The sequence below is a fragment of the Schistocerca gregaria genome, chromosome 1, assembly GCF_023897955.1.
Source record: "Schistocerca gregaria isolate iqSchGreg1 chromosome 1, iqSchGreg1.2, whole genome shotgun sequence".
Taxonomy (NCBI): Eukaryota; Metazoa; Arthropoda; class Insecta; order Orthoptera; family Acrididae; genus Schistocerca; species Schistocerca gregaria.
This window is the reverse complement of record NC_064920.1, coordinates 1,007,234,299-1,007,255,584: the sequence shown is the minus strand read 5'-3', so window position 1 is coordinate 1,007,255,584 and position 21,286 is coordinate 1,007,234,299. Positions and strand designations below refer to the sequence as shown.

The window sequence follows — 21,286 nt, the reverse complement described above, 5'->3', positions numbered from 1 at the left end:
GTCCCCCATTCGGATCTCCGGGTGGGGACTACTCAAGAGGATGTCGTTATCAGGAGAAAGAAAACTGTCGTTCTACGGATCGGAGCGTGGAATGTCAGATCCCTTAACCGAGCAGGGAAATGGATAGGTTAAAGTTAGATATAGTGGGAGTTAGTGACGTTCCGTGGTAGGAGGAACAAGACTTTTGGTCAGGTGAATAAAGGGTTATAAGTACAAAATCATATAATGGTAATACAGGAGTAGGTTTAATAATGAATAAAAAATAGGAGTACGGGTAAGCTACTACAAACAGCATAGTGAACGCATTATTGTGGCCAAGATAGACACGACGCCCACGCCTACTACAGTAGTACAAGTTTATATGCCAACTAGCTCTGCAGATGATGAAGAAATTGAAGAAATGTATGATGAGATAAAAGAAATTATTCAGGTAGTGAAGGGAGACGAAAATTTAATAGTCATGGGTGACTCGATTTCGAGAGTCGGAAAAGGGGGAGAAGGAAACATAGTAGGTGAATATGGATTGGGGCTAAGAAATGAAAAAGGAAGCCGTGTTGTAGAATCTTAGCTAACACTTGGTTCAAGAATCATGAAAGAAGGTTGTATACATGCAAGAATCCTGGAGATACTAGAAGGTATCAGATAGAATATATAATGGTAAGACAGAGATTTAGGAACCAGGTTTTAAATTGTAAGACATTTCCAGGGGCAGATGTGGACTCTGACCACAACCTATTGGTTATGAACTGTAGATTAAAACGGAAGAAACTGCAAAAAGGTGGGAATTTAAGGAGATGGGACCTGGATAAAATGAAAGAACCAGAGGTTGTACAGCGTTTAAGGGAGAGCATAAGGGAACAATTGACGGAAATGGGGGAAGGAAGTACAGTAGAAGAAGAATGGGTAGCTTCGAGCGATGAAGTAGTGAAGGCAGCAGAGGATCAAGTAGGTAAAAAGACGAGGGCTAGTAGAAATCCTTGGGTAACAGTAGACATATTGAACTTAACTGACGAAAGGAGAAAATATAAAAATGTAGTAAATGCAGCAGGCAAAAAGGAATATAGACATCTCAAAAACGAGATCGACAGGAAGTGCAAATCTGATAAGCAGGGATGGCTAAAGGACAAATGTAAGGATGTAGAGGCTTATCTCACTAGGGGTAAGATAGATACTGTGTATAGGAAAATTAAAGAATCCTTTGAGGAAAGGAGAACCACTTGCATGAATATCAAGTGCTTTGATGGAAACCCAGTTCTAAGCAAAGAAGGGAAAGCAGAAAGGTGGAAGGAGTATATAGAGGGTCTATACAAGGGCGATATACTTGAGGACAATATTATGGAAATGGTAGAGGATGTAGATGAAGATGAAATGGGAGAAATGATACTGCGTGAAGAGTTTGACCGAACACTGAAAGACCTGAGTCGAAACAAGGCCCCCGGAGTAGATAATATTCCATTAGAACTACTGACAGCCTTTAGAGAGCCAGTACTGACAAAACTCTACCATATGGTGAGCAAGATGTATGAGACAGGCGAAATACCCTTAGACTTCAAGAAGAATATAATAATTCCAATCCCAAAGAAATCAGGTGTGACAGATGTAAAAATTACCCAACTATCAGTTTAATAAGTTACAGCTGCAAAATACTAACGCGAATTCTATACAGACAAATGGAAAAACTAGTAGAAGCCGGCCTCGTGGAAAATCCGTTTGGATTCCATAGAAATGTTGGAACACGTGAGGCAATACTGACCCTACGACTTATCTTAGAAGAAAGATTAAGGAAAGGTAAACCTACGTTTCTAGCATTTTTAGCCTTGGAGAAAACTTTTGACAATGTTAACTGCAATACTCTCTTTAAAATTCTAAAGGTGGCAGGGGTAAAATACAGGGACCGAAAGGCTATTTACAATTTGTACAGAAACCAGATGGCAGTTATAAGAGTCGGGGGGCATGAAAGGGAAGCAGCGGTTGGGAAGGGAGTGAGACAGGGTTGTAGCCTCTCCCCGATGTTATTCAATCTGTATAATGAGCAAGCAGTAAAGGAAACAAAAGAAAAATTTGGAGTAGGTATTAAAATCCATGGAGAAGAAATAAAAACTTTGAGGTTCGCCAATGACATTGTAATTCTGTGAGAGACAGCAAAGGACCTGGAAGAGCACCTTAACGGAATGGACAGTGTCTTGAAAGGAGGATATAAGATAAACATCAACAAAAGCAAAACGAGGGTAATGGAATGTAGTCGAATTAAGACGGGTGATGCTGAGAGAATTAGATTAGGAAAGGAGTTTTGCTATTTGAGAGCAAAATAACTGATGATGTTCGAAATAGAGAAGATATAAAATGTAGACTGGCAATGGCCAGGAAAGCGTTTCTGAAGAAGAGAAATTTGTTAACAATGAGTGTAGATTTAAGTGACAGGAAGTCGTTTCTGAAAGTATTTGTATGGAGTGTAGCCATGTATGGAAGTGAATCATGGACGATATATAGTTTGGACAAGAATAGAATAGAAGCTTTCGAAATGTGGTGCTACAGAATATGCTGAAGATTAAATGGGTAGATCACATAACTAATGATGAAGTATTCAATAGAATTGGGGAGAAGAGGAGTATGTGGCACAATTTGACAAAAAGAAGGGACCGGTTAGTATTACATATACTGAGGCATCAAGGGTTTTCAAATTTAGTATTGGAGGGCAGCGTGGAGGGTAAAAATCGTAGAGGGAGACCAAGAGATGAAAACACTAAGCAGATTGAGAAGGATGTGGGTTGCAGTAAGTACTAGGAGATGAAGAAGCTTGCCCAGGATAGAGTAGCATGAAGAGCTGCATCAAACCAGGCTCAGGACTGAAGACCACATCAACAACAACAAAAAGTAAATATCGAAACGGTAATAACAGTGACGTCCTGCGAAACAGAGTGCAGTCCACAACAGTGATTTAACAATGGCAAACGATGGAAGTTTTCCTCTCAGAACTCAATGGGCATATTGTTTCTCTGCCGTTACTTCCACAGACTGGTTTCACTAAAAAGAATGAGTGAATAATTCAGCGGATACGTAAAACTACAACCGAGTTAGTCGATTGTTCTCCAACAACTCACTGAATCGATGTTTTCGTTCGATTGTTGACATCTCCAGGCCCAGGCTAGCAGCATGATGTATACCAAGGAGCACTGAAAGCTGAAAACATAATTTAAGCTCCATGCTAGTGAAAAGAGGGCAGAAAAGTCATTCACAAATGTCATTGTCTGTTTCCCGTTTGTCGTGTTCTGAGATACCGTACGTAAAATTCCGCAATTTCGCCCTACACGAGCCAGTCGAACCTGTGAGACTACTGAGTCATCCCCTGCTAATGGTGTCACTCCTTCACACACCGCCCTACTGGACTTTCGTTGAGTTTTTTGACCTCTGAGCAGCCAGTAGTCGGTCTTCAGTGTACGGGCACCCGTCTTAGATTAGTAATCAAAAATGTCACCGGTCCTGGGGTTCAGGGCATTTTCTTGTCCTTGGGATGGAAATCTGCCCTAAAAAACGGAAGAATCAGCATTGATCAACGGCATGATGCAGAAGGCAACGGAAACAACTATATTAAAGACATATGACATGTGTCCACAGGACATGTGGCCTGTGACTGAAAAAATATTATGATGATCTCTCCATTTGCAAAAGATTCCGGAATAGTCCCCCATTCGGATCTCTGGGAGGGACCTGTCAAGGGGGAGGTGACCATGAGAAAAAGACTGAATAACCAACTAAAGGATAACGTTCTCCGAGTCGGGTCGTGGAATGTCAGAAGCTTGAACATGGTAGGGAACCTAGAAAATCTGAAGAGGGAAATGCAAAGGCTCAGTCTAGATATAGTAGGGGCCAGTGAAGTGAAATTGAAAGAAGACATGGGTTTCTTGTCAGATGAGTACAGGGTAATATCAACAGCATCGGGATATGGTATAACGAGAGTAGGATTCGTTGTGAATAAGAGGGTAGGGCAGAGAGTGTGTTATTGTGAACAGTTCAGTCATAGGGTTGTACTTAATCTACATCGACAGCAAACCAACACCGAGGATGATAGTTCAGGTATACATGCCGGCGTCGCAAGCTGAGGATGAAGAGATAGAGAAACTATATGAGTACATAGAAAGGGTAATACAGCATGTGAAAGGAGATGATATGTAATAGGCATTGTGGACTGGAATTCAGTTGTAGGAGAAGGAGTAGAAGGAAAGATTACAAGAGAATATGGGCTTGGAACAAGGAATGAGAGAGAAGAAAGACTAACTGAATTCTGTAATAAATTTCAGCTAGTAATACCGATTACTCCGTTCAAGAATCACAAAACGAGGAGGTATACATGAAAATGGGAGGGTGATACCGGAAGATTTCAGTTAGATTACGTCATGGTTAGACGGAGATTCCGAAATGAGATAGTGGATATAGCCTCCGGTTACAATGTAGTAGTGATAAAGAGTAGGCTTAAGTGTAAGAGATTGGCGAGGAACAATCAATATGCAAAGATGTGGAGTACGGAAGTACTAAGGGATGACGAGGTACGCTTAAAGTTCCCGAAACCTATAGATACAGCAATAAGGAATAGCTATGTAGTCAGTACAGTTACAGAGGAATTAACATTTCTGAAAAGGGCAATCGCAGAAGTTAAAACAACATGCGTATAAAGAAGGTAAGTGCGAAGACACCATGGGTTGATCGATGAAAGAAGAAAGTACAAAAACGTTCAGGGAAATTGAGGAATAGGGAAACAGAAGTAACTGAGGACGTACAGAGAAGCTAAGACGAAATGGCTGTATAAAAAATGTGCAGAAATCGAAAAAGAAATGCTTGTCGGAAGGACTGATTCAGCGTATAGGAAAGTCAAAACAACCGTCGGTAAAATTAAAAGCAAGGGTGGTAACATTATGAGTGCAACGGGAATCCCATCGTTAGGATGGAGAGGAAAGAGTGGATAGGTGGAAAGAGTACATTGAAGGTCTCTATGAGGGGGACGATTTGTCTGATGTGATAGAAGAAGAAACAGGAGTCGATTTAGGAGAGATAAGGGATCCAGTATTACAATTAGAAAGTACGAGTGCTTTGGAGAACTTAAAATCAAATAAGGCAAAAGGGCTGGATGACATTGATCAGAATTTCTAAAATAATTTGAGAAAGTGGCACTTTTCATGTTAGTGAATAGAATGTATCAGTCTGACGACATACCGTCTGACTTTTAGAAAAACACCAGCCACTCAATTAGCAAGACTGCAGGAGCCGACATTAGCGAGAATTATCGCGCAATCAGCTTAACAGCTCGTGCATCCAAGTTGCTGACAAAAGTAATATTCAGAAGGATGGAAAAGAAAATCGAGGATATATTAGATGATGATCAGTTTGGCTTTAGGAAAGGTAATGGAACCAGAGATACAATTCCGACTTTGCGGTTGACAATGGAAGCAAGACCAAAGAAAAATGAAGACACGTTCATAGGCTTTGTCGACCTGGAAAAAGCATTCGACAGTGTAAAATGGTACAAGATGTTAGAAATTCTGGGAAAAACAGGCAGAAGGTATAGGGAGAGACGGGTAATACACAATATATACAAGAGCCTAGGGGGAATAATAAAGAATGGACGACCAAGAACGAAGCGCTCGGATTAAGAATATGTAAGGAAGGGATGTAGTCTTTCAGTCCTACCGTTCAATCTGTACATCAAAGAAACAGTGATGGAAATAAAAGAAAGGTTCGGGGGTGGAACAAAAATTCAAGGTGAAGGATATGAGTATATGATCCGCTGATGACATTGATATCCTGAGTAAAAATGAAGAAGAATTACATGATATGCCGAGTGGAATGAATAACCTAATGAGTACAGAATATGATTTGAGAGTAAATCGAAGAAAGACGGAAGTAATGAGAAGTATCAGAAATGAGAACAGCGAGAATGTTAACATCAGGATTTGATGGTCACGAAGTAGATGAAGTTAAGGAATTCTGCTATCTAGCCAGCAAAATTGCCATTGACTGTCGGTGCAAGCAGGACATCAAAGGCAGACTAGCACTGACAAAAAGGGCAGTCCTGTACTAGAGAAGTGTACTAGTGTCAAACATAGCTCTTAATTTGAGGAAGAAATTTCTGAATATGTATGTTTGGAGCACGGCATTATGTGTTAGTGAAACATGGACTGTGGGAAACCAGGAACAGAAGAGGATTGAAGCATTTGAGATGTGGTTCTACATATAAATGTAGAAAATTAAGTGAACGGATAAGGTCGACCGGCGTGGCCGAGCGGCTCTAGGCGCTTCAGTCTGGAACCGCGTGACCACTACGGTCGCAGGTTCGAATCCTGCATCGGCATGGATGTGTGTGATGTCCTTAGGTTAGTTAGGATTAAGAAGTTCTAAGTCTAGGGGACTGATGACCTCAGAAGTTAAGTCCCATAGTGCTCAGAACCATCTGAACCATTTTGATAAAATGACTGTTTTTCAGAATATTAAGCAGTGTAGGGCTCAGATGGAAAGAACATTTGTTTTACATAAATTGTAGTTGCTTTCTTTAGGTTAACTCTTGTTACCCCCTCCTGCTTCTGTTTTCTTCATTTGCGTTTTGCGAAAGTTCTTATCGCCAATCACAGTCAAATTAAATTTACTTACGTGTGGGCCTGATTAAATACAAAGCGGTAACGTTTCAGGGCGTAGAACCAGAGTAATAATCTAATAGGATAATAGGAACCTCCAGGTTAAAGGTAAATTAAAGGAGGGCAGGGTTTCTAAGCGACGTATCTAATATCGTTGTGGAATGGCATTGGATAACTTCATTCACAATAAAGCGCTAACACTGTCCCGGCCTGTGATTAGGGCAGCAGCTCCGCGTTTTCCACTGCTGTGCACTCGGGAGATAAGTGGGTCACCGTCACACTTGGCCGCTGCCCCTGGCCGTCGCTGATGGTGGTAAGCCTAGTCAGCAGTCCTGTCTGGCCGCCGTATCTGTTTGTGATTAGTCAGCAGCTGGCTGCTTGTCTGTCCCACCAGGCTCCTCGTTTTCTTTTACAAAATTGTTGACGCTTTTCTGGTCACTTGTTGACTAATTGTCTGTTTACTTTTAACTCGGGAACTACCGATGGAGACCATTTCTACGCGATTATATCTTTGAGATCTGCAGGCTTCTAGGGGTAACGTCTGCTAGAAGCAAAGATATTACTATAAAATTATAAGCAGTCCATGGACAAAAGGCGCCTTTGTCAGATGGTGATCAGCGCCTGTAAGTATTAAGATACGAGGTACCTATTCCGAGCTCCCTGCATGCGGATGCCCATATAAGAACCAACAGCACATCTCTGTGGGCTGTGCATACGCTGCCTTAGTGTCAACCTGGTAGATTCGATAGCACAGGATGCGGATAAAATACACCTGTGTGCAATACCTGTGAGGTGGCACTGCGTAAGTGTGCTGCATCTGTGTTGGCAGCGGTGTGTAGCGTTTTGCATTCGATCTCTCAGTGCACTTTCTTTGTAAGAGACTCTGTGGCTGGTTGGACTCGTTGTTGGAAGTTAGTCGCCAGCAGTGATGGAAGTACTGTTGGGCAGTTAGAGGTGAACAGCCAGCAGTGGTGGATGTTAGACGTGAGAAATCAGAATTGATGGAGGGTAGAGGTCTGCAGTGTAGGCTAACGGTCTGTACATGTTCCACTTGGAGATTGAATATTATTCACGATTATATACCTTTGCACTAGATGTCAATGACGATTTATATTCGTGTCTGAACTGGATGTCGCATTATTAAGGTAAAAATAATACATTATTTATTATAGTTGAAATACTTCTGAGTGCTTAAGTTAAGCTGAATTACTAGCGTTTGTACTATAAGTTGGTAATATTTAAGAAATGGCATGTGCAGGACTTGAAATTAGAGACGAGTACTTCCACGTGGTGAGTACTGTGTGAGTCTCAATCTGTGTATGAGACAAAGGATAAAGAGAAGTACTCGTCCATGGTACCAGTTGAGGCCTCGCGTGTGTGATGAATATCTTCTTAATATTACTTTGCGTTTTATGTTTCCGTGTGACGCTTGATTCAAACTATAATACTCTGAGAGACAAGCAAGGTGAGTCAGCCCTCTATCCAGCAACGCCACTTGGCTTGCATTGCACAGGAAGACGTGCATATATCCTCCAGAGTTCTTAGTAGAAAAGAAAAGTTACGAAGTGGGGCAGTGTCGTGTGAAACTGGGATGAATACTAATTGAAGTGGGAAAGCTGAAAGTGATGTGATTATAATGTTGTGACTATTCCTTGTGTTGTATTCCACGTTGCAGTGTGGTTATGTCATGTAATTTAAATATGTGTGGTTTGCATGGGAGAGTAGCAAGGTAGTTTCAGAGGTAGTGGGTTATGCTTGTTCCTTCTGGACCTCTCGGCCTGGAGGAAAGTTTCGTGATGATGTGTGTGAGAGTCGAAGTGTGAGATATAATAAAAGGTCGACCATCCTAACCAGAAAGTGCACTGTAGCGTTAAATAATTACGAGACCATAGGATAGAGAATCATCAATGTAAAGCCATGCCGACTGGGCGGAATTTCTCATGTGTTATTGTTATAGGTTATGGAATTTGTGTGTTTATCGGAATAAATAAGATAGTGAAAAGAAATAGATTGGTGGCCTTTTCCTTCGAATAGTATGTTGTCATGATACCCAGAATTTATAATGTGTGCGCCATTCATATTCAGTGCGATGGCCACGTGTTGTTCAAAGCCGTTGAATGAGAAAGAAAATGTGGTCTTGCCAGTGCGTAGTGAACAATCAGAGTTGTGTAAATTACTAACAGTCAGATGTGCGTTATCCGTTGCGTAATATTCATACAGGAGGATAATTTGTAACTTAATTCTGAGCACGAGAGTTCATGTTACTCGATAAATAAGAATGAATCCACTCGCTTGCCAGACCACTCATCTTGCAGGCCTGACTTCTTGATGCCACAGTATGAGCAAGGCATGTGGGTGCCTCTCAAGTGACGTGCAATGTTCATGATTTCTTAGGAAAGTGAGATGCGGACTATGATAAAGTATTGAGACTCATAGTGACATTTTGAGAGTGTGATGAAGTTGTGGGGTTCCGTAAAGATTCTGCTGATGATTATATATTATCGTGGAAGATTATGAGTAGCTCAGAGCACTGTGAATGATGTCATGATGAATTTAGGGAAAGGGATTAACTGTCATGAAATGGAGTGAGTTGAATTCATTGAATAATGTGAAATATATTTATGGCGAGGTAATGTAGTCTGCGTGAATAGCTGCAAGTGTGTTCGTTGAGATGAAGAAATGTAACTGCAGATATGTTTTGTGCTGAAAATCGGTTGCTATCCGTGGTTTATAATTGATAATAATAATTGTAGGAATGTAATATAACAGATCAATGATAATCTTCAGGGGAATATATGATGATAAAATATTGTTGGTGATTGTATCTGATTACCAATTACAATAGTGGACAGATAAAATAGTTAATTGTATTAATTGTTATTCCCACTGTAAAAAGAAGTAAAAGTGTTAGTATTACTGCAGAGATGTGTTAAATTTTTCCTTTCAGAAAATAATTTCATTAACATGTCAAATCTGCATCTGAAACCGCAATTAGTAATCTGGATGTCACATTTCTGATTCTGTAGAAGTTTCCTTTCAGAGGCAGGTCGTAGCTAAAATCAGCGGTGGTGCTGCTCCAGAAAATTTTTGGCTTCTGTTTTAAAATTCTGTAAAAGGGAACATACACGTATTAAAAGAAAATTTGTTCAGACATTTGATAAAATCCTAAAAGAACGGCGTCAAATATTTCTTACGTACTTTAGCTTACTTTGTTGCAGTCTATGCATGATCTATTCATTTAAAGGAAATCCATTCTTCTTGTTTTAATTCTCGCAAAAAAGATCAATAATGTTGTCCTTGATTTCTGGATAACATCAGAGGGAATTTTTATCCATTGAAAGTACAGCAAGCTCATTTAGTATTTCAGATTTCACAGTGCGTTTTGCAAAAGAGTTTATTCTTTACAGTGTTTAAAAACAGTGTTCTGACTATGATGTAGCTATGGAAACCATCATGACGATTTTTATCCGTTTCGTAATGTCGTTACGTTTTCTAAGCTTTTCAAGATAAATTTCAGCAGCTTACAGTATCAGATATACAATACACTTTTAGTTCACTTTCAAGCTCTTCTTTGTGAGTAATGGGATACGCTTCAGCACTCAGTACTATCTCTTCTGTAGGACGTTCATTCTCAAAAGCAGCCTAGCACTTCTTGTTGAACAGTTTAGGAGCTACTAAGTCTTCAGTGGAAGTACAGGCAGGTTAAATCAGTGCATACACTGTCACTCATATTTTGTTTTTGTTATGAGTGCCTTTAGAGAATTGTAGAGTTTCCATTTCTTAATTCTAAAATAGCAGTTTTGAATACTGTGGTACATCGGTTAATTTTAAACGTAATAATTTCTCAAGATTGCATTTGGTCGCAAATTATTTAAAAATGGGGCATACCCTTATGAAAAACTCTAACCAAAACTTGTAATTATTATTATTCAGGTACTTTAAAATTCCTGTTGCTTCTGTAACAGTTTGATCTGCATATGATGTTCACTTAATTTCAGTAAGGTTGTTTTTTAAGGTCGCTAATTTTCGTAAACTCTGGTTGCGGTCCCTATTTTGAAGTTAGGGCATGTAGAGAATAGAGGGGGAATCTGACATTCCATGATTCTTGAGAATGGACACACTTTGCAGTGATCTTGAGAAGAAAATTAGAACAACCAAAACGTTACAGAAAATATTCTTGAATTTCACGTATTACTTGCTGTATTTCTCATTATTAAATTAAGTTGATATGTGTAACAGTGAAAGAAATGTGCATTACTATAAACTGCTTTAATTTTTGCTTGAACTCCTGATTGTTTTCCCTTTCATAACATTTGCACCATCACATGTCCGAGCTGTCAGTATTTGTCTATCTCCTTGGTGGATTATGTCCTATTATTCTGAATTGTGTTTTGATGTGCCATCTGCTGTTTGATTTTTTGGAATAAAGAAACACCAAAAACGTGCAAATATTTCTCTATTCAATAAGTACCATAGAACAACAACCATTTAACTATGTTTCTCAACGTTGGAGCCCGCATCTCCTGGTCGTGCGGTAGCGTTCTCGCTTCCCACGCCCGGGTTCCCGGGTTCGATTCCCGGCGGGGTCAGGGATTTTCTCTGCCTCGTGATGGCTGGGTGTTGTGTGATGTCCTTACGTTAGTTAGTTTTAAGTAGTTCTAAGTTCTAGGGGACTGATGACCATAGATGTTAAGTTCCATAGTGCTCAGAGCCATATGAACCATTTTGAGCCAACGTAGGACGCCATCAGCCATGACAGCTACGAGGAGGATGGGCTTTGTCTTCTTCAGTGAACTTTCACCTGCCTTTTACATTGTTTTGACTGCTCTTTCGATTACCGTGTCTAATGATGGATCCAGGTTTCATTAACAGTCACAAATCGGTGCAAAAAGATTAGCAGACTGGGTTAAACATCGCCAGACATTGTGTTGAATGTTGTGCCGAATGTGCTTTTGGACGACTACGACAACCGCTTCACCCAACACGCACACAGCTGAAAGCAGAAAAAAAAAATAGGTTGAAGCAGGAAAACAGTCTAATTCTAGACTTAATATTATTCAGGAAATGGTATACGGCTCAGCACAACACACACGGAATAAAAACTTTTGAAATTTGTGGTAAGGTCTTATGGAACCGAACTGCTGAGGTCATCGGTCCCTAAGCTTACACACTACTTAATCTAGCTTAAACTAACTTACACTAAGGACGACACTCACATCCATGCCCGAGGAGGAACTTGAACCTCCGACAGGGGGAGTCGCGCGGACCACGCGGCGGAATAAAAAAAATATTACATTCCACAAGAACGCTGGGGACGGCACGGCGAAAGAGACAGTGCTCCCTATATCTTGCAGCCTTGCGTGCAGCTCCCTGTGTGCACATGCGCACAACAGCCAAGCACCATGTCGCTGGGACAGTTCCGTACAAAGATTTATATTTTTAGTAAACTGGAGGATGGTTATTGACATTAAGATTGAGGATTATATACTGTACAAGTACAAAGAAATAAATAAAGTTCAAAGATCTCACCTTATTAAAAGTGATCGACAATATCAAGTGGTAATGGCGATATTGCACTTCCACTGTGGCTGTACGTGAGCTCGCGATTTCATATTGTGTGTGTTTTTGCACCACTCTGCCTTTCCTAGGATTGTTCTTGTATATCCACTGGTGATCACTTTCTTACATAAAAATCATTTCACTACTAATGAAACTGTTGTACTGCTAGTGTTAGTATTGTGATGTTTCCTGATATTTCTTTTCCTTAATTGCAGTCAAATAATAGATAATGAAAAAAGCTCATTAAAGATAGTGATTATCACACAGTTATTCACAATAATGGTACCCATAATTTGCTGTGTGATATTGTTGAAATATACTTAGGTTAAATGTACTGAGCACATACAACATTTCCCTTATATTTGAATTTTCCATCAACTTTTCTCTTGCTATAACATATATGATTTTCCTGTCTGTTAATATTACTGTCTAGTTAACTGGAGTTAGAGAACAGATTCCCGGAGAGCTTCTTTTCTTGTCTTCGGTGATATTTAGTTTTTATTTCTAACTGGAATCGTCTATTAGTAGGAAACAAGAGGAAGTTTTGCTGTCGCTTAAACATTCTTAAGAACTTACTAGCCTTATATTGTGTAAAACACTGAGTAAATGTGTGTAAAGGAGAATAATGAAGAGATTGTCTGTGGTATGTACGATTATGTATTAAGAAAATGTTGCAAGGGTGATAGGGAGTATAGTCCATTTTCTGTTGGAAATGACGCTCGTGTAGATGAAAATAAGGTAATTTGTACAATGTTTAAGGAGGAATTGATACAGTGAGAAGGAAATAGTGTTATCTTGAGCAATAAAGAATTTCATTGAATTTGGAAGGAATGATGTAATGTTGGTAAGGATAATGCCGTTTGATACATAGATATGTGATTGTAGCCTTGCAGTGACAATATTAATTAAGTCGGTCGACAAAAATAGTAATACTCCAGTAGAATGATTAATGATTGTAGTTCAAATGGCTCTGAGCACTATGGCACTTAACATCTGAGGTCATCAGTCGACTAGAACTTAGAACTACTTAAACCTAACTAACCTAAGGATATCACACACATAATGCCCGAGGCAGGATTCGAACCTGCGACCGTAGCGGTCGCGCGGTTCCAGACTGAAGCACCAGAACCTCTCGGCCACAACGGCTGGCAATGGCTATAGTAATCTTAAAACAAGCTCTATATGAATTGTACAGTCACAGGTGAGCAGCTTAATAATTACAAATGTTACTCAGTTTATGTAAGAGGAAATGTTAAGTTTTGGACAACAGTGTGTTTGAAATATTTGTTTCAATATTAAGCTACCTTCACTCATTAAGATGTTATGTAACTAAACCCATGTTGCTTGCCCTCTCTCATTCTTTTACTTTAATTCCCCTCTCAGGCGGTGTCGATGGGATGGTGATCGGGTATCAAGGTCTTTAATTACTCTTTGCACGAATTAAATCAGGTGATGGGTCGTACTTCATATGCCATATTTTACTGGGTCTGCGGGAGGCATTTTTTTGTGGGAGTGGCACGTAGACAGAGGGCTTGTGTGCGGCTGCCTCCACTGAGTTCCAAGAAGATCTACCCCGAATGACAATAGCAGTGGTCGTGGGTGGACTATTTCAAAGGCAACGAGACTTGCGTAGGCCCCTGAATGAGCCAGCAAGGCCTAGGTTTAATATCGAGCGAGTGTGGATACTGCCACCTCGACGCCATGGCAGCTTTGCTAGGGCGATCGTGCCTTGTATTGATACCATCTTAGAATCACAACACTGTGACAGTGGGCTGTCCGACAATCCCGCGCCTCTGGTATGCATTATATTTTACTATGATTGTTACTCTTCCTACGCCATTTCTTCCCACGCGCGCTTTAAAAGAGCAAGCTAAGTGGTAGACAGTCGCCGACGCTTGCTGATGTAAGAAGGTGCCGTTAATTTTTGGGCGGTAAGCCTCTCAATTGGAGTAGGGTTTTTCACGGTTTTCTGGAGGGGTGCTTGCGCGGCGGTCCGTATACGAATGACTGGCGATATTATCCTCGACCTGCCACTATTTGTACCCATGTGGTTCGTTGGGGTCGGCGCGTCTTACTCTTTTTGAGTTTGTTTAGAGGATTTTTCTCGAGGACTCTATTCTGGGCCACCGAAGAGAGAAGAGATGGAGTAGAGACCCTACATACAGTCGAGTTAAGTGTTTTTTTACTGTCTCCATATCCTGGGTAGAGTTTTGGAAGTGCTGATCCGGATTGTCAGTCAGTATAAATCGGTTTCGATATCAGGACTTATCGGAACATCATCTACGGCAGCAGCTCTTCGCAGAGGTCAGCTGTCCTGATTGCAGCCTGCAGTGCAACCCACAGCTGAGAACTGACTGCAAAGAAACGAGGTAGGCGGTTGTGGTCAAGCATTTGGCAGCTCCAGCTCAGTCATTTATTTGTGACGTCCTCAGCACCACGCCACCCGTACTGTAACCACAGCGGATTTAATTTTTATGTTGGGGTTCTATAGATGAATTCTGTACTCGATTGCTGTTCCCCATGTTAGCGAATTAGTAATATGTTGAGATAATCAGCCCACTTTGATAGGTTCCCACTTCAGCTTTGTATTCATGGAAACTTGTTCTACCTTTCGGACAGGCACCTATTGTCATAATATTTGAAGAATGGATTTATTTGTTCTTCAAATGGATGTATCATTCTGATACTAAATCCCGCTATCATTCCAGCAATTATAGAACCTCATTATAAATTCCTGCATTTAATCACATTTTTTGGGGTGAGATTACCCAATATACCGTAAATTACTTAAAGAGGTCAACCCAAGGATTGCTATTAAAGACAGAGCCAAATAAATTATTTTGCATACAGATATTCTTGCGCAGAATAGGGAGAGTGACAGTTCTTGCGGGGGGGTCTGTATCTTTATAATGTTGAGATACAGGTTTTACACAAATCAAGGGCTAATTTCACCTCGCCACCTTCAACCCTTCCACAGTTTATGCCATTATATCTTGGAATTCATTTGTCATGGTACAGGAAATATTAGGATTTGTATTTACTAGATATACGTGCCGGTCATTCCAGGTCTCTAATCCGCTATTCATTTAGTGGGATGCGGAAACCCACCTAAAAATCACATCCATGCTGGCCAGCACACCGACCGGTCGTCGTTAATACGCCTAGGCCAGCGTGCCTCCCCGTTCCAGGTCGGATGGATATAGCATAAGTTAAGTCCGGGAAAGGTGGACCAGTTTTCTTTTACTGCATAAAACTTCTTTTTTCTCCACATTTTTTACTTCTAGCAGCATGTTCGTATAGAGCATCATCTAAACTTAAGAACAATATATTACTAAGGCAATGCCACTTAAAATAAAACAGATACAATAAAATGAAAACATACATCAGTCGTCCATTTCACTCATAAGTGTACTGTGAACCAGTGTGCTGTGAGAGATGGTCCACATAAAATAGCTACACATGAAGAAAAAGTCAGTTAAAATAGCATATTTTTATTTGAAATATGTTGTAATGATACATAATTATACTATCCAATATTTTATCAGTTTATTATAAATCTTGATTGGACATTGGCTTTTCTAAAGAGTTTTTTGTTTTGTTCAAGCATTAGCCTGTTTTTGTCTAAACACAGCAATTACACTTATTAGAAATTGTAGAACAACATCACGCGACCATCGTGAACAGGAAACACACTGAACGCAATCGTCATTTTTCTTAGTTTCGTAATAGATTTCACCACACTCAACCCATTCATCTGCATCGTATTCATCAAAGCTACTTTCGTAATTTTCTACACTGGCTGGCATCGGCCTTACCACAGTGGATACACCAGTTCCCGTCAGATCACCGAAGTTAAGCGCTGTCGGGCGTGCCTGGCACTTGGATGGATGACCATCCAGGCCGCCATGCGTCGTTGCCATTTTTCGGGGTGCACTCAGTCTCGTGATGTCAATTGAGGAACTACTCGACTGAACAGTAGCGGCTTCAGTCAAAGAAAACCATCGTAATGACTGGGAGAGCGGTGTGCTGACCACACACTCCTCCTATCTGCATCCTCAGCTAAGGGTGACATGGCGGTGGGATGATCCCGATAAGCCACTTTTGGCCTGAAGTCGGAGTGCTACAATGGCTGCGTCTGATGAACGCAATCTAACTATTTGCAGAATTTTTATTTTTTAGCTTCTTCAGTTTGTTTTTCTCTTCGCTAGTATTTCCCTATGGTGAACTTTTCGTTTCTTATTTTCTGTTTCTTTCCTTATCCTTTTTCTTTACAGTTTCAATATTTTCAGCAGAGGTTAGCCCTCTGGATGTAGTTGCTGCCTTCCTCTTACAATTCATGGTTTTATGAGTAGAAGAAGAACTTCCAGAAGTTTTGTCTGTATTGGCTTAGGAGCAGTCAGTTTTGAGGTGGTAATCTTCGAAGTTTTCGGTTTGGTAAGAATGGAGTCCGACGTTGTGTCTGTGAAGAAGTTTGACTAGAGCAGATAATGTTGCTCTTCTGGTGTGCCTGGGATCGCTAGGTCTTTTGACAAGTTTTCAACTGGTTAGCTGGCCTGTGTGTGAGATTCTGCGTTCCCATTTGTTGGAACAAAGCATCATAGTTTGGGACTGCGGCCACCTTATGTGCGATTATCCCACAAGCCTTGAAGTTAAGTTGAATAGTGCTCCATCTCTCTCACATTAAAACAGTTGTCCATCTCTCCCCCATAACGCTAGACCACCTCAGGCAATTATCTGGAAGAGATGGACCACCCCGACTTCTATCGGCAGGTAGCGAACGCTACAGCCATTTTATGTTAGTTTCATGATTTTATTTTTGTCAACTTTGCAGTAAAAGAACTGCATTAACACTGTGCATACTAAGCCTTTATACTAATATTATGTAACCGCACGATAAACGATTATGCTTACCAGAACAGAAATGTGATTTTTCTCCAGAACTAATACGAAATTGACAGCAACACTTTTGCACCACGTTTCTTCACAGAAGGGCTCTCCTCGCAAGAAGTGGGAGATGCTCTGTATAGGCACATTTCTGAAATACACCACTGGAGCGTTCCACCTGGTAGAAAACTCTCCCGGACTTACCCTACCTGAAGAAACACTTGTATCCTGTCTTTATTGCAGAACTGAAGCCACTGAAGGCTTCGTAACATGGTTGTAGAATGATATCTCCTTGGGGGCCAATTGTTTTGTCCAGCGTCCTTACAACAATGTGCACTATTCACATCTACGTCTACTTCTACGTGATTACTCTGCTATTCACAATAAAGTGCTTGTCAGCGGGTTCAATGACCCACCTTCAAGCTGTCTTTCTGCCGTTCCACTCTCGAACGGCACGCGAGAAAACGAGCACTTAAATTTTTCTGTGCGAGCCCTGATTACTCTTATTTTATCGTGATGATCATTTCTCCCTATGCAGGTGGGTGCCAACAGAATGTTTTCGCAATCCTACGAGAAAACTGGTGATTGAAATTTCATGAGATGATCCCGTTGCAACGAAAAATCCTCTTGTTTTAATGACTGCCACTCCAATTCACGTATCATGTCTGTGACACTATCTCCCCTATTTCGCGATAATACAAAACGAGCTGCCCTTCTTTGTACGTTTTCGATGTCATCCGTCAGTCCCACCTGATGCGGATCGCACACCGCACAGCAATACATCAGAATAGGGCAGACAAGCGTGGTGTAAACAGTCTCTTTAGTAGACCTGTTGCACCTTCTAAGAATGTAAGTAGGCTGTTTAGGTTTTCTTATTGGTAACGCCACATTGCGCTCTGTATGAAAAATCACTGGCTGTGCTGTGTGCAGTCAGTGGCTGGTTGGCATTGTTGTAATACTCGCCATTGTAGTGTTGGGCAGCTGGATGTTAACAGCGCATAGCGTTGCGCAGTTGGAGGTGAGCCGCCAGCAGTGGTGGACGAGGGGAGAGAGATGGCGGAGTTTTGAAATTTGTAAGAATTGGTGTCATGAACTGATATATATATATATATATATATATATATATATATATATATATATATATATTATGACTATAAAGGTAAATACATTGTTTGTTCTCTATTAAAATCTTTCATTTGCTAACTGTGCCTATCAGTAGTTAGCGACTTCCGTAGTTTGAATCTTTTAGTTAGCTGGCAGTAGTGGCGCTCGCTGTATTGCAGTAGTTCGAGTAACGAAGATTTTTGTGAGGTAAGTGATTTGTGAAACATATAGGTTAATGTTAGTCAGGGCCATTCTCTTGTAGGGATTATTGAATGTCAGATTGCGTTGCGCTAAAAACTGTTGTGTGTCAGTTTAAGCATAGTCGTGTATAATTGTTCAAAGAGGACGTTTCACATAGACCAGTCTTGTATAATGTTTCTACATCTACATCTACATGACTACTCTGCAATTCACATGTAAGTGCTTGGCAGAGGGTTCATCAAACCACAATCATACTATCTCTCTACTATTCCACTCCCGAACAGCGAGCGGGAAAAACGAACACCTAAACCTTTCTGTTCGAGCTCTGATTTCTCTTATTTTATTTTGATGATCATTCCTACCTCTGTAGGTTGGGCTCAACAAAATATTTTCGCATTCGGAAGAGAAAGTTGGTGACTGAAATTTCGTAAAAAGGTCTCGCCGCGACGAAAAACGTCTATGCTGTAATGACTTCCATCCCAACTCGTGTATCATATCTGCGACACTCTCTCCCCTATAACGTGATAATACAAAACGAGCTGCCCTTTTTTGCACCCTTTCGATGTGCTCCGTCAATCCCACCTGGTAAGGATCCCACACCGCGCAGCAATATTCTAACAGAGGACGTACGAGTGTAGTGTAAGCTGTCTCTTTAGTGGACTTGTTGCATCTTCTAAGTGTCCTGCCAATGAAACGCAACCTTTGGCTCGCCTTCCCGACAATATTATCTATGTCTTCCTTCCAACTGAAGTTGTTCGTAATTTTAACACCCAAGTACTTAGTTGAATTGACAGCTTTGAGAATTGTACTATTTATCGAGTAATCGAATTCCAACGGATTTCTTTTGGAACTCATGTGGATCATCTCACACTTTTCGTTATTTAGCGTCAACTGCCACCTGACACACCATACAGCAATCTTTTCTAAATCGCTTTGCAGCTGATACTGGTCTTCGGATGACCTTACTAGATGGTAAATTACAGCATCATCTGCGAACAGTCTAAGAGAACTGCTCAGATTGTCACCCAGGTCATTTATATAGATCAGGAACAGTAGAGGTCCCAGGACGCTTCCCTGGGGAACACCTGATATCACTTCAGTTTTACTAGATGATTTGCCGTCTATTACTACGAACTGCGACCTTCCTGACAGGAAATCACGAATCCAGTTGCACAACTGAGACGATACCCATAGCTCCGCAGCTTGATTAGAAGTCGCTTGTGAGGAACGGTGTCAAAAGCTTTCCGGAAATCTAGAAATACTGAATCAACTTGAGATCCCCTGTCGATAGCGGCCATTACTTCGTGCGAATAAAGAGCTAGCTGCGTTGCACAAGAGCGATGTTTTCTGAAGCCATGCTGATTACGTGTCAATAGATCGTTCCCTTCGAGGTGGTTCATAATGTGTGAATACAGTATATGCTCCAAAACCCTACTGCAAACCGACGTCAATGATATAGGTCTGTAGTTAAATGGATTACTCCTACTACCCTTCTTGAACACTGGTGCGACCTGCGCAATTTTCCAATCTGTAGGTACAGATCTATCGGTGAGCGAGCGGTTGTATATGAGTGATAAGTAGGAAGCTATAGTATCAGCGTAATCTGAAAGGAACCTAATCGGTATACAATCTGGACCTGAAGACTTGCGCGTATCAAGCGATTTGAGTTGCTTCGCAACCCCTAAGGTATCTACTTATAAGAAACTCATGGTAGCAGATGTTCGTGTTTCAAATTCTGGAATATTCCATTCGTCTTCCCTGGTGAAGGAATTTCGGAAAACTGCGTTCAATACCTCCGCTTTAGCGGCACAGTCGTCGGTAACAGTACCATCGGCACTGCGCAGCGAAGGTATTGACTGCGTCTTGCCGCTTGTGTACTTTACATACGACCAGAATTTCTTCGGATTTTCTACCAAATTTCGAGACAATGTTTCGTTGTGGAACCTATTAAAGGCATCTCGCATCGAAGTACGTGCCAAATTTCGCGCGTCTGTAAATTTTAGCCCATCTTCGGAATTTCGCGTTCTTCTGAACTTCGCATGCTTTTTCCGTTGCCTCTGCAACAGCGTTCGGACCTTTTTTGTGTATCACGGGGGATCCGTTCCATCTCTTACCAATTTACGAGGTATGAATATCTCAATTGCTGTTGCTACTATATCTTTGAATTTGAGCCACATTCAAAGGGGACGTTTCAAGTGTTCTGCCAGTGAATCGCAGTCTTTGGTTTGCTCTACCCCTAATATTATCTATGTGATCGTTACAGTTTAGGTTATTTGTTATTGTAATCCCTAAGTATTTAGTTGAATTTGCAGCCTTCTGTCATATCGACCACTGACAGAAGTTGGAAACAGTCGTAGGGAAAGTGTCTACAGTGGCACTATCCTAAGATTTCCGTCCCCCAGTCTCAGTTTAAATTACTCTCTTCACCATCGTCTTTTTGTGAAACTCGTATTACCTCTACCTGCTTCTCCATTCAGAAGCGAGAAGTTTGCTGAATTCAATATGTTGCAGCAGGTAGCTGCAGCAGTTATTGTGTACGCCGATAAACTGCATAAACTGATTTCGAGTGACGGCGCTGCAGACAATTTTAACCTGTCATTACAGATCGAGTGAAACGGGAAAATTGGAGCGACGAGTCGTCCATTTGTCGGCGCGTGTAACAGCGAGGCGCGGTCGGCGGGCTGTGCGATCTATCAGGTGCGCGGAGCGTGGTGGAGGGTGATGAATACACGCGGCGGCAGGTGTTGGCCCGCTGCGCCGCGCGCTCATTGACAAGCTTAATCACGCCTGATTCAAGACTCCGCCTGCCCATTAGAGGCCGCTGAATGAGTTATGGCGCGTCCATTAATACGCATTTCACATTTCTGCGGCCGGTGACCGGCCCGCGGAGTGCTAATGGAGCCGTCACACGAGAC

At 41.2% G+C, this 21,286-nt stretch overlaps 1 pseudogene; it reads left to right on the top strand.

The window, feature by feature from the left end:
* The first annotated feature begins 15,983 nt into the window (after positions 1-15,983).
* Positions 15,984-16,101, top strand: LOC126292037 (5S ribosomal RNA; annotated as a pseudogene).
* Positions 16,102-21,286: the final 5,185 nt, after the last annotated feature.